The 27,456-nt window shown below is 30.0% G+C and overlaps 1 long non-coding RNA gene across 1 annotated transcript in view; it reads right to left on the minus strand.

Annotated features, from left to right (window-relative positions):
- Positions 1–10,869: 10,869 nt before the first annotated feature.
- The window catches only part of LOC129972936 (uncharacterized), a 40,115-nt gene continuing 23,528 nt past the window's right edge, over positions 10,870–27,456 (minus strand). The window contains exon 3 of the long non-coding RNA XR_008784914.1: positions 10,870–11,109. This is a non-coding gene — a long non-coding RNA (uncharacterized LOC129972936). The remainder of the gene's footprint in view (positions 11,110–27,456) is intronic.

Genomic DNA, 27,456 nt, shown 5'->3' on the forward strand with positions numbered 1-27,456 from the left:
AATAAACAGAATCGTTTGAAATAATCCACCGAAAAATGTTTACCCTAGCCTCATTACTGTTGGGAGAGAAAAAAACTGAAGCCTTACTCATTTGGCGGTAGGGAAAATGGAAGATTTTTTTGGCGGAAAAGTTGGCGGTGGGGAAAATGGAAGATTTTTTTGGCGGGAAAGTTAGTTTTTAATTAATAATTAAAATTCTAATTAAAAATTCGAAAAAAGGAACACCATGTGCACATTCCCAACCTCCAAGGTATACATGTACCAAATTTGGTAGCTGTAGGTCAAACGATCTGGCCTGTAGAGCGCCAACACACACACACACACACACACACACACACACACACACACACACACACATTGAGCTTTAATATAAGTATAGATATAAAATCAAATTTAATAATATATTTTGACAAATTTAATGTACACAGTGCCAAACATACATGCTTAACTTTATTGTTAGTACTAAGACTAGGAAGCAATATTATTTTTGAAATGTTCAATTCATTATCTGCTTTCTGTGTTAAAAAAAAAAAATCTATCTTCGAATTCTAGCCGGTCCCCTAACTACTTCGTGTTCGAATCTTTATAATAAACATAAAGTCAGTATATTTCTTATAGAATTGATGTGCAAAGGCAATTAGTTCAGCTTTCCTGAAATTCGAAAAGGTTTTAATAAATCCGAAAACGTCTGAATAATTTAATCACAAAGTATATAAGAAGTGTTTTACTTTCTCGTATGTGAAGTATATAGAAAGTATTTTAATCGACAAAAAATTCGGACTCGACATTTTGACAATTCTCCATATTTTAGACTCGCTAAGTTAAAAAAAAATTGGAAAATGTCTATCTGTCTATCCATATATGAAAAATAACTCAAAAAAATGCTTTATACTAAACCGAAGAAATTTGGTATACGAGTTTTACATCAATTTGCATATTTCTATCAAATTTTGAACAAAATCCGTATGGAGAAAATGTGTCTGTCCAGCGGCTCAAATATAAGTCACCACGGTAACTACAAAACGAAGAGAGTTAGATAAATAAGATTCGGTACACAAATTTAACTTTTATACATTAGACATCATTCTAAATTTGAGACAAATCCAACGAAGGCTTCATTATTTGTATTTTCAGAAACATGTGATTTAAATATATCCAATTCGGTGTGTTGTTTTGTGACTGCAGTTGTATGCTGTGTCAAATTTTGATTTCAATCGACTGGGGGGGATGCGTCTAAATACAAATTTACCTTTATTAAAGAGTATGAAAGAAAGTTTAAGAGACCACTCCCATTGTTTTACAAGATTAAAGTTTAATTCTTAAAAATTACATTACTTTAATGAAAAAATACAAAAATTCTGCTTTTTAAAAAAAATTAGAACCACTTATTTTATTTCTACACATTAAAAATGTTTAAGTAGTTCATATAATGGCTACTATACTATTATTAAATCGTAACTTATAAATGAAATATATTAGATACATGTAATTTAAGATGCAACCACCATAAAAAAATAATGATTTATGTCAAACTTTGGACCTAATCAGAAAACAGAAGATTTTGTCCTAAAATGAATATTTAATTCTCATTCACAAATGGAGCAAATTATACAAGACGTAGGTTATATTGAGAGAATGTTACAAGAACGTCCCCACCATTTGTATTCTGTCATTTAAAAAGTCAGCAACAAATGAAAAAATGTTAATCGGAATGTCCGCTTTTTCAAGGATATTCAGAATGCAAGGCCACCATGCATTGTCAAAAGCACCTTTTATATCAAGAGAAACCAGGATTGAGTGTAAATGTTTCTTTTTACCACTCTGAATAATCTCATTCAAACGTAAAAGAGCCTCTTCAGTACTTTTTTGAGGGGTAAAACCATACTGATCACAAAAAAAAAAAAAAAAAAAAAAAAAAAAAAAAGTCTCCGCGCCGCAGATACCAGCATATCCTATTAACAAAAAGTTTCTCTAAGCATTTACCAAGAGCCGGAAGTAAGCTTATGCATCTAAGGTTATCCTAATGGGGAAATCTAAATTCATTTATTTTGGGAATAAGAATCCCCTGGGCAAGTTTCCAAGCGCGTGGAAAAATACCTACATCTAGACAAACATTAAAAAGTTTATGAAGAAAAGAAGGGAATGCTAAGTGAAACTGTTTAATAATCTCATTTGAAATAGAATCCGGACCAGGTGATTTATTTGGCTTCAGCATAGAAACAACTGTATTAACTTCATCACAAGAAAAGGAAGGATAAGTAAGGGAAGAGTACGCATTACGCGCTGTCTGACGATACACTTTCTGTAAGTGATTGTCATTTTCCTCTGAATCAGAAGGAAAGGATTTCTGAACCACAGCATTTATCGTCTCATCTAAAGAGGTGGTTGTTTCTCCCGTGCGTAGATTAATACCAGTTATTTCAATTTTTTTCATGAATTCTCTTTTAACACCATATGTATAGACCTTTTTCCACACATTTTGAACATCAATGGTCAAAAGAAATTCCTTCCAAGAATCAGTTTTAGCATCAGTAAGCATTTGATTATAATCGTTTCTGTATTCAAAATATTTATCTTTATATAGCTCTCTAACAGCTGGATTCCTACAACGCTGATATCTACGCCTAAAGGCATTAAGCCTCTTTCTCGCACAGTCAATCTCGATTGACCACCAAGAGACATTATGTTTGCTAGACTTCTTAATAGGTATTGAGTACAAGCATGCCTGATAAAGAACAGAACCAAGTTCCTCAACAACTGTATTTAGGCAAGAACAATCGGTACAACTGTTAAGAGTATCAAATATACGAATTATACGAGAAGAACAAAATTCCCGAAAACGGCACCAGTTTGCTTTCTTTATATTGAATATTGTAAAAGGAACTCTTGATGTTTCTTGTAGGACAGTGGAAAGACAAAACTAGAATTCTATCATCACATGATCAGAAAGGGGTTCATTATCAGAAAGACACCAACTCGAAATATCTTGGAGTAGATCCGAACCAAGGAGTAACTGTAACATCAATATAGCTTGTACCCTGAGATGCACGAAAAGTAGGCCCACAGTCTTCGTTAATAATAAATAAATTGTTGGCAGAAATAAATTCCCACAGCTTATCACCCCGTGCATCTGAATAGGGACTAAACCATAATTCGGATTTGATATTGGAGTCCATACTCCAAACCAGTCGATTGAGATTCCTGCAACAAAAACTTGGCTAATTTTATGGACATCCGAATCAATGTTTTTTGAAGGTTCAAAATAATACGAGAAAAGAGTAAACACATCTGTGCCTGCGGCAACTTCTAAAGTGACCATATTGTAATCAGTATTCTTATAATCAAGAAAAGTTGAAAGATCACGTGAACGAACAATAATGGCTGCCTTAATAATGTCTGAATTAGGATCATAAAAAAGTCTGTAAGTACTGGAATAACCCGGAAGAGAACTCATGTAACTATGAGGTTCCTGAACCAGCGCACAGTCAATATTATCTGCTTCCATATTTAAAATAAGTTGCTGAGTCGCAGATTTGGATTTATGAAGGTTTAATTGCACACATTTTAGAACTTGTTTATCTGACCTAACCATAGTTAATTCTAGATTGAGTATTCTTTATAAAAATATGGCAAGAACAGCACTCAGAAAAGGGTTTATGATTAACATTGACTTTTTTATGCATATTGTTTGTTTTATGATTGAAACGGATGCAGTTTATACAAGCCACTGCATCTCTATTCGAACAATCTTTCCCTTTGTGTTCTCCAGACTGTTGGTTTATTACATTCGTCAGCACGATGGTTGTATCCAAGACACTTAAAAAACCTATTGATGATAAGAAAATCGTCAACATCACATACACTCCAATTGATTTTCAGTCTTGTTTGTCGTAGAATACATTTACGAACCATGGGGAGCGTTTCAATCACAACATGCCTCGTATATTGGAAGTTTTTTAAAGTAAAGTAACTCTGCACTGACTCAAACTTTCATCAGATACAGCAATTTCAGGATTTTGTTCACTTTTAGGAAATTTAGGAAATCACTTTTAGGAAATCACTTTTAGGAGATCTTCATTATTAATTTCATTAGGCACATTTTTAACCAAGATGGCTGGATTCCCCTTTTAGGCAGAGAAGTATTTAATTCCGGAGATTTTTCTTTAAGTTCGGTTAAAAGTCGATTCCGATCATTTTCAGAAAAACAGTTTACTAATAGTTTATTTCCTCTAATATTTTTCGAGTTACACACACCTAATTTAGACTCTGATGGATTTATTTTTAATTTAATAATTTTCCTAACATCATCAGAAGAGCAATTTTCTGAATCTACAATTAGACAGCAATTCGAAGAAAATGAAGACTTTTCTTTATCTGTCGTAACTTTAGATGGCGCCACAACACTAGCATATGTTGGCTTTGTAATGGCTTCCCTCAAACTTTGTTTACAAGCTTCCAAAAATTAGCTGCCTTTATTCTTTCAAAATTCTTATATATAGAAGATTTTAACTCACCCAAAGCTTGCCTGGCCTCTTCACGCACCTGTTGGTTCTTATTACCTTTCGATAGAAGCGCTGATTCAACAATCTTGCAATGTTTTTCAAGAGCTTTGAAAAACACGTCATCCACCATTGCCGCCATATTGGCCATCCTTTTTCTATAAGGTACCATTAGTCATTTAAATAACCAAACGTTTATGCACTATAACATAGTTACAAACTTGTAATGTTGCTTCCCAGCACTAATACTTTCATCGTAAGAAAGACCGTTTTACGATCAACCCTAATCGGGTGCCGCGTCAATGATCTCATCTTGGCGACAAAATAGAAATTACTGGAAACTTCGATAATTTTATCGATCCATCCATTAGGAACTGAGATGCTCCTGATTGGACCAGAAACTTCTCGGCTCCCGGGAACTATAAAAGGCCGGCAGTCTCAAGCCGAAATGAATGGAACCAGAATCGGAGTTCGAATCGAAGAGTCATTGAGAGGAAGCGAAGCAAAGGCGGAATAGTCCGATGAAGTGCTGCATTGCGTGGAACTCAAGCTATTGCTGAATTGGGCTGTGTGCCAAGTCTTGTTGTTAATTTTGTAAGCAGCATCGAGTCCTTTGAGGAGTAGCCAGTCGTGTAGTAGTGTGTCGGCAGCTGGATACAGCTAAAGCGAGGAGACAGTGGAGAATTTCAACCGTTTGCAGAGACCGTAGTGTAAAGCTCCGAGGACCCCATCCTGAATTCTGCCAGGCCGCTTTGTGTGCTGTGACCATTACTACTTGTGGGCTACTGTTTGTTGCTGTGTGTTCGTCTCGGCGGTACATAATCGTCGTCTCTGTGTACTCGTGCCCTTTGTGTTAATAAACGTCGTCGTTTCCTACTAAAGGACTGTATTTCTGCATCAAATCTTAAAAGAACCCCTACGGACAAAGAAGTGAATTCGTAACAATACGCTAAGAAAAGTTTACTGTTTCCTGATTAAAATCGATCGAGTTTCAAGCGTTTACCTTCAGTAGGAATTTCCTCCAAATTTATTTCAAGGAACATTTTGAAATAGCAATACAATGAATAATTTAAATTTGGAAACGATACCTTATCTCGAGTCACCTAATTTAGTAGCAAATTTTTTCTCAAACAGCGGTCTTTAACATCTCATTTCTTAATCAGTAGTAACCAGTCGTAGAATGAGTGTATTCTTTGAAATTTTATAGTATCAACAATATTTTTTACTAAATATGAATGACTGGATGGGGGAAAATATAAAAAGTTTAATTCCGTAACATTTAGAAAAATATATTCACTAACTCTGTCTCTACCAGTTTAGAAATCAGATACTGGAGCATAATAAGTGGTAATCTGTATATCGTCTTTAATTTTTTATAGCACTTTCCGAATTTTTTTTTTTTAAATATGGAATTATTTTAGCGAGAATATCAGACTTGAGGCGTGAAAAATACCGAGTTGACCCTTTCTAGGGCCGTGGGAAGTATGCTTCCCACCAAATTTATCAATCTTTGTATGAAATTATGTAGGTTGGCATAAGTTCAGATTATTTTTTTTTTTTAGAAAAACAAACTTAGATGCTTCAGTTCTTTATCTCACACAAAATAATGTGTCTTGATTTGTTAATTATTAATCAACCAAATTAATTAATCAAATTAAATTCATCTAATAAGCTAAATGAATCCCTTTTCTTATTCTAATTTCAAACCTAAAAATATTTTAACATAGTATGACCAGAAAAAAAAATGGCCCTTTAAAGGGTTAAAGTCGTTTTAGTTTGTTTAGAATCAACTCTCGCAGAAGTTACTCAACCACCTTCAGTTTTACTTTTTACTTTTTCATTTATGCACTGCAATTAAGAAAAAGAATTGTAATAATCAAATGACAATTTCTTGATTTTGATTAATTTTAGATCTACTGGAGCAATAAAAAAATTAAATGAAAAGATGTAATGAACTGAAGTATTTAGTATTAATTCTTAACACCATTTAAAGAAAACTGGAAATATCTCAGCATTCAAAAAATTGATTTTTCAATTTTAGTCTAATAAGTTAGGGGGAATTTCACTGATTATAAAAAATTGCATAATTTGTGTAGATTTTAAAAATGAAAAGTTTATAAATTAGGCTTTAACCATGAATCCAACAAACTTGCGAAAAAAAACTTTTTTTTGCCTCTTTATCGATGCATGTTTTCTACAAATTTCGGTACGCCTAGATCGAATTACAATCTTATGAAGCTGTTTACAACAATATTTACAAATATAATACATCTATTTATTCTATTTTTATTTTTTTTCTATGCAATAGTAATTATTTTTAGAAGTTATTTATCATGCAAGATATCATATATTTTAGATTTTCAAATTACACGACATTCATTTTTTGAAATTTTTATAATTAGCATCTTTCACTGGAAATAAATTCACTGCAGTTATTAAATCTATGCTCGTATTATACTAATTTTAGAATGATTTATTCAGAATTATTTTTTTCTGAGGATATCGATCTGCTGTTATGAACTTGAAAATCATCTCATCACAACATATAATCGATTTGCCATTAAAAAAAAGAATTTATGCAACAAATATCTTTCTAGTTTGTTTTTATAATTAAAATAAGTCATTCGTTTTATATGTCCAAAATTATCAATTAGATACAAAACTTACTGGCGAAAAACTCCACTTTAAAACTGAATTTCTGACTTATTGCCAAAAGCACCCCACTCAAAAAATTATTAAATTCTTAATTATCAATGAAAAGTGTCTCAGTAAGCCTCTAAATCAGTGGTTAAGAAAATTAAATCCTAAGGTTGGTCTTCCCCAAACTTTCTGGCCTATTCTCAAGTAGATATATTATACCCTGCCTGCATAAAATTGTGGAACTCGGTAAAGCTTTGATTACCACGACTGTTGAGAATTTTATTTTTGAAGATCTGTACATGAAAAATCTGTGTTTCATAGTATAGTTAAAGCAACATATATACATTTTTTCCAATTAATTCAAACAAAATTTGAATCAGAATTACAATTTTAGTAACATAAATACATAACGAAATTTTATTTAAATCACTGAAATTTGACTTATCGTGTTTACATGGATGCAAAAGTGCAAACGGATGTCTACTCTTTGACAGATTTGTTTCAATTCTTTTGAAAAGTTCCATATTTTAGATGCTAAAACTGAGTACAGAATTTCATTTATCTAAAACGCTGCTTTTTAGAGTTATCGAATTTACAAGAATTGAAAATGAGGGAAACCAACAGCCAACCCCAAGATGAATTTGGTTCAAAATTTGATCAAAGCTACATCTATATATCAAATTTTATTCATCCCTTTTCGTTTTGCAATTATTTACTAGTCGCCTCAGGTGACCAGCCAGTGCGATAGAGTACTTATTATTTTAAATTTCAATCAAATCATTCATATATAATTGCGATTCCATTTAATTCCCAGACGTTAAAGTCGTCCTACTTGATTCTCTTACTTAAGTTCTGTTGATTGTGTATATGAACCGAATGGGGGCCACTCCCGTGACATCATGGTGTTATTAAAAATGTAAATGTCGATTAATCTATCTTCGAAAGTTTGCGGTATTGTAACTTCACTTTGTTACCCATCTTGTGAAGTTACAACACCGCAACCTTTAGAAAGTGAAAGAAGAACATTTCTTCCTTCACTTTCAACAACAACAACAAAAAATTCATGTAATTAGATAGTTGATGAAATAAGGAAAACAGTTTGAGCTTCAGAGTAACAGATGTAATATACTATTAAAAATTAAAAAAAAAAAATTAATTTCAAAATTTTTTAAAAATTTTGCATGCCTATTAAATAAGTATTTTTATACATATTGGAATGGTAATGTGCAATAGTATTTTCGGAATTTATAGCGAAAAAACGACAAAATTCAACTTAAGTTTTAATTAATTAAATATTTTAAAAAAATCTCTCAAATGCACATTTTTACCCTCCAAGGTATGTATGTCCCAAATTTCTGATCCTGAGAGCGCCAATTAACATATGCACCCATCTTTAACAGACTTTCTACGAATAGATTCCGTTCAAAATCAGACAGAAACCATTACTTTGGTGTAAAAACTGCGTATCAAATTTCATCCGTCTAGCTGAAAGTTTTTGCGATATTAAGTTCATGAAACAATTCCAAAAATGTGTTTTTCGCGCTCAGAGCCGATGAATGTGGCGATTCGTCAAAACGTCGAATTCGAATTTTTGACAATACAGTACTTTTCCTTTGTATATATGCTCTATATTCGAAACAGTAAAAACAGTTAAAAATATGATACAAATATTTGGCTCTACCTAAATAGAATCTGCATCCAAATATTTTCTCAACTGCGTCAAAGCGCTGATCCTCTTGATAAAATCCCTGAAACTTAACTGTCTTACTGTTAAGTTTTTGTTACCTCTGTTTTCATTATAGAGCTCTTTGAAGCATATACAATAACACACGTGTCTTAATTTCCTTCAAGACAAAACAGTGTTGGCTCACAAAAATACTAATTTATTTAACCCTTTGAACAGCGAAATTAACGACATTATTATATAAATGTGGATATAAAGTTTCCTTTTGGTACTTGGATATCTCAAAATTAGTTGCAAATTTTCTATAATTATTAAAAATTAAAGTGGAAGTTTTTTTCTATTGTAAGGCTTATATAATAATCATTATCTAGCAGGAATGCGAAAACTGTTCATCTTGCACAATTCAGAATTGATATAGGAGTGCTAAGAGCTCAATATTACTTTAACACAGTACAGGATTGGCTGAAAGCTAGGACATAGCAGTAATGTGCCAGAGGTGGAATTCTTCTTTCACCTTTCTCTCTTATAATAACAGAAGATGGCAAGTTTTGTACTTCATAGAACAGAGAAGAAAACTGAAAACTGATTTTGAAACTTTTCCTTCCCCTTGATTAGATTTAATGTTCAAACAGATCAGCAGTGAGGATGATTAGATCACTTTCAAATTCCCTTTGTTTAAAACAGTTGGGTTTTCTAATTATTTCATTCAAATACTCATAAATTTACAAATCAACTGGCGATCACTCCTTTGACCGAAAGTGTTTAAAATTTGAGTCATATCTTTAACTATATACACTGATGTATTGAACTGCTATTTTGGAAATGTGTATTAAACACAAGCAATGTAAATTTTGAAAGGTAAGAGAAGGTAAAATGTTTCTATCAAAAATTTAATAGCATGCATGATTTCTTGAAAGTTATTGAGATATCGAGAAATGGTAAAGAAAAAGAAAATTGTTAAGCATTCCAAAACCGATATTTTAGTATATGTAAAATCGGTTTCATCGATTGTTCCTGTCCGCAATGCCGATTCGTTTCGAAGGATGGGCTCATTTTTTTTTGTTTTATTTTTAGGAAAAAATTTTCCTTTTTAAGATAAATATTCGGATAAAGGGATATTTTATACATACTATTAAGTTATAGGACTTGAATGTTTTCAAATTATCAATTTTCCACAGATTTATACAAATACTGATACTTATAAGAGTTATGAAAGAACATGAGCAACACATACCATATTTCCATGAAAAACTTTATGCTGGTATGGAAATCTGATTTTTTGTTGAGGTTGAGGGGAAGAGTTAAAATTATTATATATTAAGAGAGATAAGCACACATATTTCCTCTGCGTTTTCCCCGGGATACTGAAAGTGTCAAGCGGCCCGTTGCATTAAATCTTTAGATTAATGTAAATATTATAAGCACAATAAAATGAATTAATAAATAAATTAATACACAATCAATGCGAGAATTGCGCTTCTCAATATACTTTGTAAAACTAAAATGGCTGGTTTACAAATAATTTCATTCATAATTTTTATATAACAGAAATAAAATGGACTCTCCTAAAACGAGGGGTGATATGAGAACTTCCATCATGATCATATCAAATGGAGCATTCAGGGGAAATATTCATGCATTCTTTACTTTTTCCTGAACTGGCATCTGATTTTTAAATGACAAATTAAGTCAGTATGTGGTGAAATGAATACCAGTTAAGCATAACTCAGTAATCAAGTTCAAACAGACCTCGAATTTGTATTTCCGCCTATTGCTATGCGATAAACTGTCAGTTTTAGTGTTAATTTATGACTACATAAATTTGCTTTATTAAACAAAACAAAAATTATGAAACTGCTAATCTTATGCTTAATACAGAATTTTTTTTGGAGATTTATGCAACCTAGTCAAAATTTATTTAATGCTTTAATTGATCATGATTATACAGAGATGTGTCATAGGAGAGTCCATTGTATAAGAGAAACAATCAGTAATTGAAAATTCCTTTCTTTTGCAATTAATAAATGAAAATTTATTTACCTTCCAACTATTTTCATTCCATTTGCAGCTGAAAAAAGGTTCTTCCAACCATACAGTATGGAAAGATTCCAGAATTGATGTGATATCAATAAATATTTTAGAAAGATCTTCGGTTGCAAGATGTCTTCCATGAAAGGGCTGTGTATTTATTGGATATACTTTTTATTGAGCGCTCTTGGGTTAATCTTAATTCTCTAATGGTTGAAATAACCTTTGTAACTTGCAGCATCAGCTCCCCGGAGTTTCCTTTTTGGAAAAGAAAAAAAAAATTATAAAAATAATCATAACATATCTGTAATTATATTATATAAAATCATGACAAATTTCTTAATAAATCAAAAATAGGTAAAAATTTAGATATATCAACATTTTAGAGTGGCATGAGAGATTTGCTACAAATCATCTCACTGTAAATCCTAAAACAAATTTCCAAGTAAATTTAAATTAATCATAGGTAAACAACATTCTGTGCAATTTTTGAACATTCCCTTACAGACAAATGGCAAGGGTTAACATATTAAAATCTAAGTAATACTCGTGGTAAGAAATTATTACTAAATCTACTGTGAGAGGTCAAATAAAAATTTTCCAAAGCAGTTCTAATGCGTTGGAGAATTGCTGATACTTTTAACGTTAAAAGAGCTTGGTGTTCATGATCTTATTAAGTTCAGTTGTAAAAGTAAATTTTCTTCCCATAGCACATGGATCGCCGTAGAATTTCATATAAAATGTTAAAAAAATGGCTATTGGTTTCCAAGATTATTTTGTTAGGATATATAAACATGATTAGTATTTTATTATTTTAGTATATTTATTAACAAAGTAAAAAAAAATACACCAAAAGATACAATTTGTGGATAGATGTGTGGATTTTTAGACAAAAATCGTTGATGGTAAGGCTGTATCCAAACGCTCGTAAATAGAGATTTCAAAATTGCAATGAGCTAGATGAATAAAATTTAGTACACGTTTTTTACTTTAAACCTACCGATTAGTAACAAATTTTCTGTACCAAAAAATTCTCTCCTAACAATAAAAATGGACGAATCAACAAATGTGCTCAACTGTATTATTTAGGAGCTAAGTAGGAGCCACTCGGGCATTCTTTATCTTTTCCTTAAAAGTTATACTATTTCTAAGTAACAAATGATATTTATATGTGATGAAATGAGCAATTAAGCATAAGTCGGATTTCAATTTTGATACTCAAAATAATATTTCTGAAAATTAACTCTATTCTACTTAACAGGACCGCAAAAATATCTTTGTTTAATAAATAGTATTTGTAGAACATTATGGATATTTTCATTCGAAACAATTTATTAACTATAAAATTTTAAACAAGTTTAATTAAAAAAGCTGTATTCTGTACATGTGCCACTTCTGAAGACTATGAATCATTTCGCAAAACAATCGCTTCAACAAAAATATATGTTAATAAAATTCTAAGTCTATAAATGACAATCTATAAATTGCAATTGTACTTACTAACGGAATTATTCCCCAATATTGGTATTTGAAAAATTTTATGTAAATATTCATATTTTAGACCTTAGGGCTTCTTAAGATTACCGTAATAGTCCCATTTTTATACATGAAATTATGGGTCTATTACAAATAGGAAAAATAAGAAATTTAAAAAAAGATTCATTAGGAATTTATTTTAATTCAATTCATTAAAATTAACTGAAAAATTTTAGTTTAAAACATCTGAAGGCAAAACAAATTACCTAACTGATTATGTTTGGGAATGCAAATGATACCAAAAGGAGCGCATTATAAAAATTGTAATACCTAACAGGCTGGCTCAAGACAAAATATAAGAAGCCCTCATAGAACTTACCTACGCCATCTTCTAACATACTTTCACCACCGCATTGTTGAAAATTTCACCTAAAGCAGTTTTGCAATAAGAAACTAACTTCAAATTGCATTATTTAAAATTAAGCTCTCAAAGATCTAATGACCTAAACTATATCGAAAAATTTAGAGTTGCTATTAAATTAATGTATAAAATATCGCAGTTTATCATGAAAATGTAATAAAATTAAGTTTTCAATAGTGCATCCAAAGTCGGCAATATTGTTGTTGGCTCTTTCATTGCAAAACTGCATGCAAACTTTCTTACAACGCGGTTAAAAAGGCCGGCTTTATACGAACGCTCCTTAAAAAAATGACATTGTATGGCTAATTTATTTACAATAAACTACAATGTAGATAAATTTTCCTCTGTCATATAATTGTAATCATTTTAAACGCGACATGTTACCCTCGTTGTAAGAAATTCTACTTTACGACACTGACAAAAAAATCTTACATTGAAAAAAAAAATTTACAAAAATCTTAACAATTCTAGTTCAAGCATTTACAATGAAATCATATTCTAACAAAACATAAAAAAGTGAATTTTTAACGCATTTACCGAACTGTGCATGTACAATGCTGTGAGATTCCACCCTTCTGATCAACGCCTGGATTCGACGTCTGAACTCCGCTTCGTCACTCGTTGTTCTTCGTGCGTTTCGTGGGATTCAGTCGACACGACGTTCCTGTGACATAACATAACGCCATCCTGTGCCCCCGGTGCCTATAACACTAAGTTATCTAACCAGTTGGATGAGCACAAGATGGAAGGGGGAAAAAAAGAAAGAAAGAAGATAAAAAGAAAGAGACGACAGACCATCCAGGGTTCTCCAGAGAGAATCACATTGGTGTCGAATCCTACATGACTATATTCAATTTTTTGGTGATGTAATAACTGGATAGAGGGGAAAAGAATACTTAAACAAATGGTGACTTTGAGTTGAACTTACAGGGAAATGAGATTACTAACTGAAAAATTAATAATTTACATTGAGAATATCTGTATGACATATATTAGCATATAAGTAATCACTAAAGAGTCAGAAATCTGGAAACGAATCTCACAGCGTTCGGCAGACCACCTCTGCTCTCACATCTTCGCTTGTCAAATAAATGTGATGAATATATTTACTGTGTGCAGTGGATTGGATTTGAGCGATATATTCTATGGTAATAGTCAGTGGCGTAAAGAAGAGGGGGGGAGGGTTAATGACTACATTTATCCCCATTGTCAGACTTGCAAAGCTTCTTGATGGTAAAATACATTCGGTGATAAGAACTGAAGTGTAAAAATTATAATTGATACCAAATTCAAACAATGTTTTTCACGTTAATGTAAAACGAGCAATATTCTTATGGGCATTTTCCCCATGCGTTAAACGTGAAAATACCAGGTAATTTTCTATATTCAAAATAAATCATACTGGTAATAGACTCGCCAAGGCAATTTTCCTTCGGAAGGTACTTTCTAACATTCTATTTGACACTTAAATGTTTACTCCATTTAGTGCTCAATTATAGAATTAGCTGCAAAAAAATTGTGCGACTTGCTGAAGGTATAAAATTTTGTTACATTAGTATATTCTTTATTAGCGATTTAAACTAAATTCTGTTCAAGATGCAAGTTAAATGTTTCTGCATGGATTTTTTATTTCTTTAAATATATCGATTTCAAAAATAATGACATAATTGAACGCCAAAAAATTTTCATCAAAAATAAACGAAAAGGAATAGGGTTTGAGATTTAACAAACTGTAAATGGAGTGGCCTCTCTATAATCCGGCCTTCCCCTTCTGTTTAGAAGCACAAAAGGGAAATGTTATAGAGAAAACAAACCACTGCATGCCAGTGTCAGTGACCTTGGGACGACATCAATAATAAGCTACCATTCATGCCTTATAATACTTATTACAAGCAGAATATATTTCTGAATGATATTACATGGTTTGAAATATTCCATGCAATGAACTTAGGTTTTGCTAATGGAAGAAATTGTTTTTATGTACTTCCGCTAATACGGCAATTTATTCATTTGAAAATGTGGCACATTCTGCTTCTTTATTTTGTAAATCAGCGAGATTGCCATTAAATTATATAAAAAAAATGCCACCGTTCAATCACATGCATCAAGAAGCCAATCGTCATTTTGAAGCATCACGGTGCCTATCTTGAAATGGACTTTGCAATTCTGAATCGTGATTAGATAACAAGGATATCAACTTTGCTAGAATTACTTTTTAAGCATCCTTTTCACGCTACTGGATCATACATATTGAACATCAGGATCACATCACGACGGCTTTAAACCTTGAACTGGAACTTTAATTCCGAAGTCGGTGCTTTAAGAAATCACTCCCCCGCCCCCTTTTTAGTTTGAAGAGACAGAATTATTAGCGGTAACAGGAATTTCGACATCGACAATGAAGGTTTATATGCGATACAGATATATTCTCTAAATGTACAGATTGTGTTCATTTCAGCAATTTTTTGAAAACATAAAACTTCCCGAAACATTATGGCCCGAAAGAAATACTCATTGAAGATTTCTTTTTCGTCAAACAAAGAAAACGATCCTATTCAAAACCATTTAAGGCAGCGTAATGAGGAATGCAACAATGTGTCACTTTTCACTGCACTGTGAACTTGAATTGTCACCTATTTATAGTATGTTTTATTTACTTTCTCAAACTACCTAAGTCAAGTCTCAAAATATGCTGCAGACCTCATTATTCAGAGAGGTTCACTACGCAAGAAACTGACATATATCACCAAACATCGTTGCACACGGTATTTTTTCATTCTTTGTTAATGATTTTATAAATTTGCTTATATTAATTGCATGCATACTTTTTTTTATTTCGATTAAATAATAAAATAGTTCAGATTATCTATTTCATATAATAGTCTCCTAACTTTTTAATTTCCTATTTTCCATAAAATACCCTTGGAATGAATCGCTGATTGAGAAAACTACCACAACAGTATATTTGGAACTTTTTGGCGGCTGCAAGCGAAAAGTCGCCAAATAGTTTAGACCTGAGCAAAAAAAAATGTCGCCAAGATCTGCGTACAAACTTAACGCTATAACTTTTTCCCCTTTTTGGGGGGAGGGGGTGAAGCCCCCTAATGGTGATAGGAATTCTCGACCTCGAAGTCGACATCTTACCAGTAGGCCATCGATTCATCGGAAATCTAATGAGACAAGGCAGGTGGGGAAAAAAAGAAACGACCAAGCCCAAGTTACCATTTATCCTCCTCTACGCCACAGACTATTACAGTAAAATATATGTTTGAAATAAATATAACTTGTTTAAGTGCTTGATAAAGTTGTCTGCATTGAATTCCCAGAAAATATTATTACATGATATTGGATGTCGTATGACACGGAATTCAGCTCCAATAGAAACTGCATTCGTAGAGCATTAAAATAAAATGTTTATCCTTTGAAATTATTGGAAAGAACTCACTTCCGTTTCGTCCAGTGTTGAAACTATCCCACTACGCCAGTTATGGTAATATAAGATTTTAGATTTTAAAATGAGACAAGGAAGAAATTTGTTACAAATTGTAAATAGGGTGTGATGAAACCATCGTCTTAAAACTAGAATAAACAAACTTAAAAAAAATCAAGCTGCAGTTCTTTTACGAAATTAACGGCGTCCCCTTCAAAGAAGGAAGAACCCCTTTTATTTCCCTCAAAAAGGCTATAGTCAGGCAATATCTTCTCGACGCTGGATCGTTTAGACTCATTCACATTGGTGAAGCAATTTTGATTTTTTTCCCCAAGTTTTGACAACAAAATAGAATTTGACGAATTGGTAAAAATATAAGGAAAGCGATTCGGTCTCAAGCGAAATTATTATTATTATTATTATTATTTTAATGTACACCAGAAGAAACCGATATGTTTTTAAAACACTCATTCGTCGTTCCTGCTGCATTGGAGTAAATTGGTTTGTTGTTGTTGTTGATTTTCGCCAAAGCTAGCCATTGGCTTGTTGAAATATATTCTTTTAAGTAAGAATGGCGAAGAATCTACAGTTTGATTCCTGCCAGAGAAGCAAGACCAATCAATGGTTTTTGAAAATTCCGTTTCTCTCTTTTGAGATTTGTAATATTTGATGCACTCTCGCCAGAGAAAGATCAGTCAGTGATCACTGATCTACAGGAAATATTCACCGATGTAGGTAAATAAAAGGAATTTTGGCAAAGTTTTGAAAGTCTTCATTCGGTCCTGTAAAGGATAAATTTTTGAAATTTGCAAATCCTTCGTCTTTTCTGAAGATAACTTCTTAGCTTAACATTTTTAAATAAAACGAATATTCAAGACTACAAATTATTTTTACAATGTTTTTTTTTAATCTGATTAGCAGCAAATAGATATTTAGAAAGACAAATTTTTGTCCAAGCTCGTTTAAAATCACGATAAACTTGCCACGACGTTACAAGGAGTTTAATATCAAAACAGTATTAATTTATAATCAATTAACAACATCGCACTTAGGTTTATTATATCTTATAGCTAAACCTTTCCCATGTTTTTTCGAGCGCAGCTTTGTTTCGAACCAAAACGGATTAGCTTTGAATGAAATGATATATCAATTTACAAATATTTTACTTGATGAAAAACGTGTTTCTCGTCGATTTATCCTATTCCACTACAAATCAAAAATTAATTTTATTTTATGATTTTGTATCTACCTATACATGCTTGTAACTTTAAAAAAAAGTCGAGTGTATTCATTCACATCAATAAAAACAAGAAGAACTCGTTTCCTTTTCCTTAACATATGCCACACTCGAGAATAATCAAAGCATAAATTAAGACATTTGCAATTGTCGCTACGCATATACAATTGAATACTTGCTAAGCAAAATAAAATCCTTGTTTAATGTAATCAGACATAGGGTCGTCAATTATTCAACAAACTAAAAGTGAACTAGTATTGTGAAATTTCACACTAGTTTCTAGAATTAGAAACTAGTGTACATTGCACGATTCTTCAGCAATTAAGTAAATTTGAGTTTATATCGATAACAAAAAAGTTAACTTTTCTTAGCAGATTGTATACGAATACTATTCCTTTGTATTGCCTTTTTGAAAGATGGGTCACGGAGTTCTTGAAAACCAAGTTCTTAACTCGTGATATAACATATTATATGGCATTAAGATTACTTATGAAGTGGCTGTACATTTTGAAGGTGGCTATAGCCGCATAGAACAGTTAGATAATTATTGATAATATTTTGAAAAAAAGAAAAGAAAATATATTTATATATACATAAATATAATAAGGAAAGAGAATTTTATAAGGTGATTTTCGGCAAAAACAGTCCAGAGTCCTGTCGGAGTGGTAAAGCAAAAATTTTTATTAAATAGATGAGATGACGAGGTCTCTAGGAGTTTTTCAGAAATATGATGTCATATCGTTTAATTTCATTAATGGCGACGTTGTCTCTTCTGTTGAATTTATCAAAAAATCTTATTGATATCATTATGGACGTTTTTTAATGCAGAAAGGTCTTTCAGAATGTCGTTATTTCTGGCTAATCATCACATTTTGTAATCTCTAGTACAGAGATGCAGGATTTTGCTACAGTCATCCAAATAGGTAATACGTAGGAGATTTGAGGTTTCATGGATTGGTTTTAATCCTTTTTCTCCCATCCAACCACTTTGAATAAATGTCAGCATACTAATTAATACTTTTTTGCTATCCATTTCTGTTGCACGTCCTGAGAAAGACGAGGATAGGTAATATTAAAATTTACAATCTCTAGACCATATGCATCTTTCAAAGAACAAAAAAAAAAAAAAAAAAAAAAAAGACGAAGCATTTCACTGTTTTTCAGAAAAATTTGCGTTTTAAAAGGATATTTTGAAAGGCTTTTGTCAAGATTATTTGTAACAAACGGATGAAGAATCGTTGATTTCGAAACTTCATGTATGATGAGATTTTAGAATCACGACCGACCTGTAAAAAATTGTAGAATTTGATTGTGTTGTTATTGACTAAATTTTAATTATTCTGCCAATCGATGCCAGTCTTCAGAAAATTTTAAATCCCTTCTGATCTTATTAGTGTATTTTAATAGTTAACTAACAAGTGAAGATTCCATTTACATGCTAAAATTAGATAATTACTCATAGAAAGTAAAAGGGAGACGATGTCTTAAATAGTGCAATTATTCCTCAGTTTTCAGCGTTGGCTTTCTTTGCAATGATATTATTTTATAATGACAGAAGTAAATTATTTCATTATCGATACTGGAGAAAAAAATAATTGAATCGTTTATTTTCATTTATTACATTTTAATGCCATTTCTCAAAAAGATTAATTCTTTTATTAACTTAAGAAGTTAAGTATGAAAACACTCAGAAATTAATTTTCTAAAAAGATCTATATCCTAAATAAACGCTTGTTGAACATTGTATTTGGAGAACGTTTGTAACGAAATAATCATTTTATTCATTCGAGTCGGATACTGCTTTATATAAATATTAAACCTCAGATTAAATAAAAATTGTTTTTAGATACTGGAAATAGATCTTAATGAATTGAACTGACTTTGGATCAATTCAAGTGTATTTCCAAATAGTTATTTTTCTGATGAAACATTATAAATTATATATATAACGCAGTTCACTAATATTGTTCTTTATTCTTTCCCCCAGCCCTAAAACGAAAACGAAAATAAACAAGAATTCCAAACTTCTACGAATTCATTTATGAAAAGTATACATCAATCTTATCAGATCAAAATTTTATTTCGTTGAGATAGTACTAATGAAAGCAAAAAGAACCAACCACAATTCTTAAAATTCGTGCAGGATTTACTGCGCAGAGGCCAAACAATTCAATACTAATTAGTTCAGATCTTAATTATTCATAAACAATTAAAAATAATTCATAAAAAAGGCACTAAAATTTTGAAACAATCTAAAAATACTTTTGGTTCTACAAAAAATATCTGATGCCGTGCACCGAGTTCGCATATATGACGGATCTCAGATGGAATAGGATTTCAGGTGAAATACGATTTTGGATATTTTCGATATAAAATTAATAATTAAGCTACAGTGGCAGCGAAATGTCAGAAAAAGAAATATATAACAAATATTTTACTTTTTAAATTACAATAATTTTATCTCAAACCGACTATCAAAATGTTCTGTTCGACATAGTTCTTATAAATAAATACATACTACATGCGAAGTTTACACGTAATATAGAAATAGTGTAGTTTCCTTTAATTTTGAATTATGATAAAAATGTGCAAGAACTGTATTCATTCCGAAAAACATTAAAAATGGAGAATTTTTTTTTAATTTGAAAGTGCCAAAATATGATAATTGATTGTTCAATAAGCACTAAATTTGAAAATAAATTTCACTACACTTGAAATTTCATAATTATATAGCAAAGAAAGGACAGCAGTAGCTGTAATAAAGCAGTAATAAAGTAATATTACTGCTTTTGTAGCAGTAATAAAGAATAAAAACAAACAAGGACAAGGTATTAAATATTCATGAAAACAAGCAAAAAAATCTCAGCACTGATCATGAGCTCGGAAGCAGACATTAGTTCACGACGTACTACAAATGAAGGAAACAGCGGCCATTGCTTATTCAACAATTTTGAACCAAACACTTATACAAATTATAAATGTAACTTATAAAATCATACTCTGGCAACTAATAAATCCTTAAATCTACTTTTAAAAACAGATTTTATTTTAAATCCTATCAATAATGAATAAACTTCAAAGTTCCGTCGTCATCTGATAAAGCTATTAATTGCTTTTATACAATAGAACATTTCATACTAAATAAATATATACGTATATACCAAGACGTGTTTTTCTTATCTCAAAATTTGCATTACGAGTGTTCAGAATGTTTGTGAAAGATGTTTCACATATTCTTTGCAAATGGAATATTTGATTTTGAGAATGAGTTAAAACCTCTAGCGTTCAAAAACTAGTTTTAACATTTCCAAAAAATAGTGCTCACTTTTAAGTGCCTTTAAAATTAAAAAGCTTTTTTTATATTTTGTACCGATACAATATTTCGTTAATTTTTTATTAGTTAACAAAGGGTGTATTTGCAATCTCTATAAACAAAATACAGGAATCCACATACGTAAACAAATGAAACTAAGATTTATAAATTTTATAATATTCACTAATTATAACCTACAGATGAACAGTTCTTTCGAATTTTCAAATCTTCTAATATATTGTTTTCCTATATAGCAATTTCACAAGTGTGTAGTCAAGAAACAGACAACTGGGGAATTTAATTTCAATTTGTTTTTCCACGGGAGGGATTCTATATGAGATTGAAGTTGGAACGTGTTCGTTTGCACCAGAACACGAGAGCAAGGTGAAAGTAATTTTCCTCTGAGCAATTTTAACTAAGAGATTCTTTACGGGATTTCTTTCTCACATGTTGATTTATGTAAGGGAATCTTGGATATCTTTGATGTTATGTCCTAGGTATTTGTAATTTCTTTTATCTTTTCGCACGGAGCGTAAGGAACTTCAATAGCCAGCAATTTTTTAGATCAAGTGCCAGAAATAATTAACAAAAGTAGGATTTAGGTCAGAAAATAAATTAGAATAAAGTAATGTGGTTTAATTTAAGATAAACCAATAAAGACTGGAATCAAATTGAGAGGTATCGTATAAACCAGTAGTTTAATATCCAAACTGAAATCGCTGAATCTATATTTCCCTTATCTGGATTACTTTTTTAAAAGTATATAATTACGTCCTTGGAAATAGTTTGGTCTTTTATTTTTCAGTTCAGCCTCTCCTTCAAGTCAAATAATCAATACAACTAATATCTGAATTGCTTTAGTTTCATCTTCCTGAACGATATTATGAACTGCCCTCCTAGTTCTCTACACGAGAACAGCTATACAAATACATGTATAGAATTCCAACAGATACACCTCAGATCTACTGATTTCATTGAAATTCCAAAGTGAGAAAAAAGAATAGCATTTACGTTTAAATAAAAAAAATAATTATGCAGGGCATTTTCCTTCCCTTTTTTAAATCGAAAGAACTATCTTATATACAAGTATCTAAGTATCTTATTTTCTCATCAAACAACGAAAAGATTAATTCCAAATGTCGGGCAATTTTAAATATAAACTTCAGGAGGTTTATTAGGATTTATTGAAATGTACATATAATGTCATTTTCCATTTTTATGCTTACTAGTAGAAAAAAAATTATATTTAATGGTATTTTCAGCAAATATATATTTTGAATAAGGGACAGATTGGAGCAAATTATTTTGGAAATGTTTCTTCTACATTAATGCAAAGAATGCCAAGCAAAACATAAAAAGATCTACTTTTGAAACGTTTCGGTTAACAGCTTCATTGATTTTGGGTACAATTCGCAGTACATTTATTTGTACACCTACTGCTTTCATATTTCGACTAAATAGTCTTGTGAAAACAAAAAAAGAAACTAAGAAAAACTTATTGATTAGCCCTTTTAAAATAAAAAAACTTTAAATATTTCTTTAAAAGACGCAATTGTATACCATTGCATTTCTGCATCATATGAGCATTGCTTTTTTTCTTTTAAAATCAACAATAAAAATGTTAAGAATTAGAATCTGATCTTGAAGAAATGTTTTACTATATCATTAATTTTTATTGACTTAAGAAAGCAAATAAATTGCCTAACTTATTATTCCTGCATTCCTTGCCTTTGTTTATTTACATCTACAGAATCGGATCTTGACAATAAAGTATCAATGCCTGAAGTTAAAACTCGTATTTAGAAAGATTATTTTAATATTTAATAACAAGGAATATACTTATCAAGGAATATAGTTAAAATTATTATAATTAATCTTCTTTCTTTAAAAAAAATCTGTGCCGAATTTAATCCATCTAGCTCTCTGCGTTTTGTAATTATCCAATAGGACTGACAGACTTCCTCCGAGAAAAATGTGTTCAAAATTTGATAGAAATCTATAAATATGGCGATAAGAACATATACCAAATTTCATACGTCTAGCTTAAAGCGTATTTGAGGTATTTTTCACTAAATAGACATAATTTTGAAAATCCGTTTTTCGAACTTGGGGGGGGGGATCTGAAAAGTGGAGAATCGACAAAATCTCATCTCAAATTTTTTTAGCGAATTCAAACGTTCTCTATTTCATATAAGAGAAAATAAAAATACAAATCTAGATACTAATGATTATTTCTTCCCAGAAATACCCTAAAAAAATATGCAACTCGTACCGAATTTTGAATATATGTCTGCAGCTTCAATTTTGTACCACAAATTTAGGGGGTAATTGCACGATTTAGGTGTTTTTCAATCTAATTTAACTAATTAATATGGTAATTGAGTCTCAAATGTTGATCAATTGATTTAAGCAGCTACTATTTTTATATATGGAAAATATTATTACTAACGTTATTAACTAAATAACGTTTGTGTTCTTATTAACAGAATAGTGTCTATCGAAATTAATTGCCTATCTGCCACTCATTTAGTACAATGACATCCAACTGAAACAAAATCGTTTGCCAATAAATTGTTAAACCTTTAATAGCAATTCAGTTTATGATTATAATTTTAAAAATTAACGACGACAACTTGGCAGATTTTTTCCCCTCAAATAATTTCGTTGCGAGATATCTCAATAACATTATTCAAATTAGAACAAAAATCTTAAATTTGATGTCTTTTTATGCAATATGAAAGATACAACAATAGAAAAAGGACAAATTTAATTGATTTCCTTTTCAATCACATAAAGCACTTTTAGTCATAAATCAGATGTGCTATAAAAATTGGATTAAATCCTTAAATGAATATCCAGTTTTGAAATTAATCCATGGGTTACTCAGAAAAGCCATGACACAAGCCTAAAATAGACAGCACTGCTTTGATAAGCTAACGCCAGAACTTGGACTATTCAAATATGATAAGACGATTTTTGTGAAATTGGATTGGGAAATTCATAATACTAATTGACTGTATAAATAACTGCATAAAAGAATTTAATATTTTTTAAATACTTTAAAATATATTTGAATTTTTACATCCTGATAACCACTGACATTTAAAATGCAATATTTATGAAACTTATAATGAATCAATCTAATAAAAAGCATTATATCATAAAAATTAATGTAAGTTTTTTTGGTATAATTTTCAGTATTTAGAAGGAAAGACCAATTTAATGACATACATGAAGTACTCGCAAATACTAGTGAGGGATTCCTTATAAATGGCTTCTACAACTTTCAATTCTACAAGGATCAAGATATTTTGATATCGAATATTCATATAATTGAATTTAAGGGAATCATTTCAATTATGATCGTTGATAGTTTCGTAAAATTAAGACCCAGATTACATTTCTGCAGTGAACTGAACCAATGAAATGCATAAAACTCGCGTGGAATTAAAAATTATATTAAATTATTTAAATTACTTACAAATGTTTAAAGTTTTTTGTTGGCAAGTAGATTCATCAGAGCTTCGAAGAATCTTATTGTTTTCTTGGTGAGATATTTTTAAAACTATATTTGATAAATTTTCAATAATTTATGTCACTATGCCTATTTGACTTGAAATATAAGATAGAATTATATAATACAAATATGCTATAAGAAAATCATAATACAAATAAATGCGGCTTGTCTTTTTCCGGCAGATTAGATCGAAATGAATATTTCATCATAACTTACAACACAATGCTGAATAGATTTGATTTACTTATAATTATTTAATAAGTATTGCTAAATTTGCAAAAATTCCAGTTTGCTCACAAAGTCTTAAAAGTTAAATTTTGCTCACTTAACAATTACGAAATAAACATAAGGTTTAAGTAAAATTGCCTAGCATTCCAAATTTGATGATATTAATACACATAAAATTTAAATTAATAAAATAACTTTAATTTAAGAAAAATCAAAGAATAAATATTTTTTTAATTTTAGTTTACTCATCTTAAGATTTACTTATATTTAAAAAAAACTTATATTATTAAAGAGAAGCACATAATATAAAGTGTAGGAAATAATCATAATTCATTTATAGAATAAACCATTACAAAGTGGCAACATACATTTTTTTTTGCAACAATCAGATTTAATAAATTGCTAAACTAAAACAATTTTTTTCCGCTCAGTTAATGAATAGACAGTTAAGGCTCCTAAACTCAGGAACACCTTTACTTTGAAAACAGGCAAAAAAATCTTAATACCAGCATTAATTAACAAGAAAAAGAATTAAAATATATTGGCATCAAAATGAGCCGTTTATAATAACTATATTTAGTATACATGTCAGACCACTTGGGAATGGCAAGATTCATGGTTTGTCGGTATTAAGACGGATTGTAAGCCTTAATACAACACTAGGTGATTCAATATTATTACATTCAATCACAATTTTCCAGACTGTCAATGTGCTACAAGTGTCATAAACCAAAAATTTCCAAAGAAGATCATCAACGTAAAATATATACATTGTACACAAAATTTCTACATCAGAAATCGGTAACAGAAAATATCAAAATATACACAGATTACAAGTAAAAGCATTTTTAAAAAGGGGAAATAATCGCTTTCATTTTCAATTTTTTTTTTTTTTTTTTTCATTTTTTCCATTTTTTTTAAATTTTTTTTTTCATTTTTTTAAACTTTTTTTTTTCATTTTTTTCAACATTTTTTTCTATCATTTTTTTAACATTTTTTTTTCATTCATTAACATTTTTTTCTCATTTTTTTAACATTTTTTTTTTCATTTTTTAACATTTTTTTTCATTTTTTTAACATTTTTTTTTTTTCATTTTTTAACATTTTTTTTTCATTTTTTAACATTTTTTTTTTCATTTTTTTAACATTTTTTTTCATTTTTTTAACATTTTTTTCCATTTTTTTAACATTTTTTTCCATTTTTTTAACATTTTTTTTTTCATTTTTTATTTTTTATATATTTTTTTTCATTTTTTTTTATATTTTTTATTTGTATTTTCCCCTTTAACAATATTAATGCAGATATGAAATATAGAATAACATACGGCATATTTCATACATTATCACTAGATTAATACAAAAAGTTAATGCAATTTAACCACACATGGCGCCTTTTTTTTCAACCACATTTATGTAAATCGATGTAAATGGAAGTAGAGAAATAGAATATCAATTTGCCAACTTAATTTTTAAAAGTTAAACTTTAATAAATTCATAACGAACTCTAAATCATTTAATTTTTTTTTTCTAAATTTGGTTTATAATGGAATTATAAACCAAATTATCCTATTATCAAATAAAAATGTAATAAATTTTATCATTATACTCAGAATCTAAATGAATATACAAATTTAAAAATTACTGTGCAATATAGTGTTAATATAAAATTTCTGATATAAGTCAGTATTGCATTAATTTTTGTCAACATAAACTATTATCATTTACTGTTAAAAGGAAAATAATTTCTAGAGATCATGAATTCTTTTAGATCATTTGTCCAGCATGGGCTTCGATTTTAACTGGCACTTTTGATTAAAATCTTTTCATCGATTTCTTAGCATATAAACCTAGTATATGCATAAAGTATACAATAAAAAATAAAATTCAAATTTAAATTTAAAAATTATAATGAAAGCCGAAAAATATTTTCTGATTTCATTAATTCGACAAAACTTTGTAGAAAGATAAAATTTTACAACTTGGCGAGTCCCATGCATGATAAATTCAAAGACGTTTATGACACTTTCACAATGATTGAAATTAAAATATTTGCTTGCCGACTGAGACGCCCAAAAAAAGGAAATAATTGGCTTTGTATACATTTAACATACTGATAATTCCGACTGCTCACAAATTATTTATTCCTCATATGATTAAAATCAAATTTCGTAATTTTTAATCAATCTTGATGAACAAGATTTGGAGTTTGTGAATTGCATCGAAAAATACTTTAAACAATTCCTTGGTTAACTTTCTGTGAACTGAAGTCAATGGCTACAATATTAGCAACTCAGTCTTTGTTAAATGATTAATTAAATACAAAGAAAAATCTGTCAAAATAATGGAAAACGTTTGTTAAAATAACACTTTTTATCACCTTCAGAAAAAAAAAGTCTGAAGAAGTTATATGAAAGAAATATGTAAAGTTGTGAGCTCCTATCGAAGCTATCATACACGCAAAAACACTGTTTGCACCAATGCATTTCATCTTTCAAATTAAGAATTTAACGAACATTTTCTTTTTTTAAAAAAATTCATATTCAGTTTCTCAGACACGACACAGACTTGGAGAAAAAAGCTGAATATTAAATAATGAACTAATTATTAAATAAATACTAAAAAGTGAAGCAAGTATAAATAGTTGAACAATAAAATGAATTTAAACAATAAATGCATGAGATATATACAAAATTTTAGAATTATTACATAAAATAATCCATTACAAGAATGATAAAATTAGATACTGAAAACACTGAAATAAGAGGGAAATGTGTCAGGTCTGAATTCTGCATTAAAACTATGCATTCACATTTAATAATTTACAATAAACTTCTGAAAACGTAGTACTACCAATTAAATTTGCAACATCATGAACATATAGTATGATTGACATGAATTAAAATTGCGACATGTTGAACATATGATATAATTAACATGAAATTAAAATTGCAACATGTTGAACATATAGTAATTAACATGAAAT

The sequence above is a fragment of the Argiope bruennichi genome, chromosome 6, assembly GCF_947563725.1.
Source record: "Argiope bruennichi chromosome 6, qqArgBrue1.1, whole genome shotgun sequence".
In the NCBI taxonomy this organism is placed as follows: Eukaryota; Metazoa; Arthropoda; class Arachnida; order Araneae; family Araneidae; genus Argiope; species Argiope bruennichi.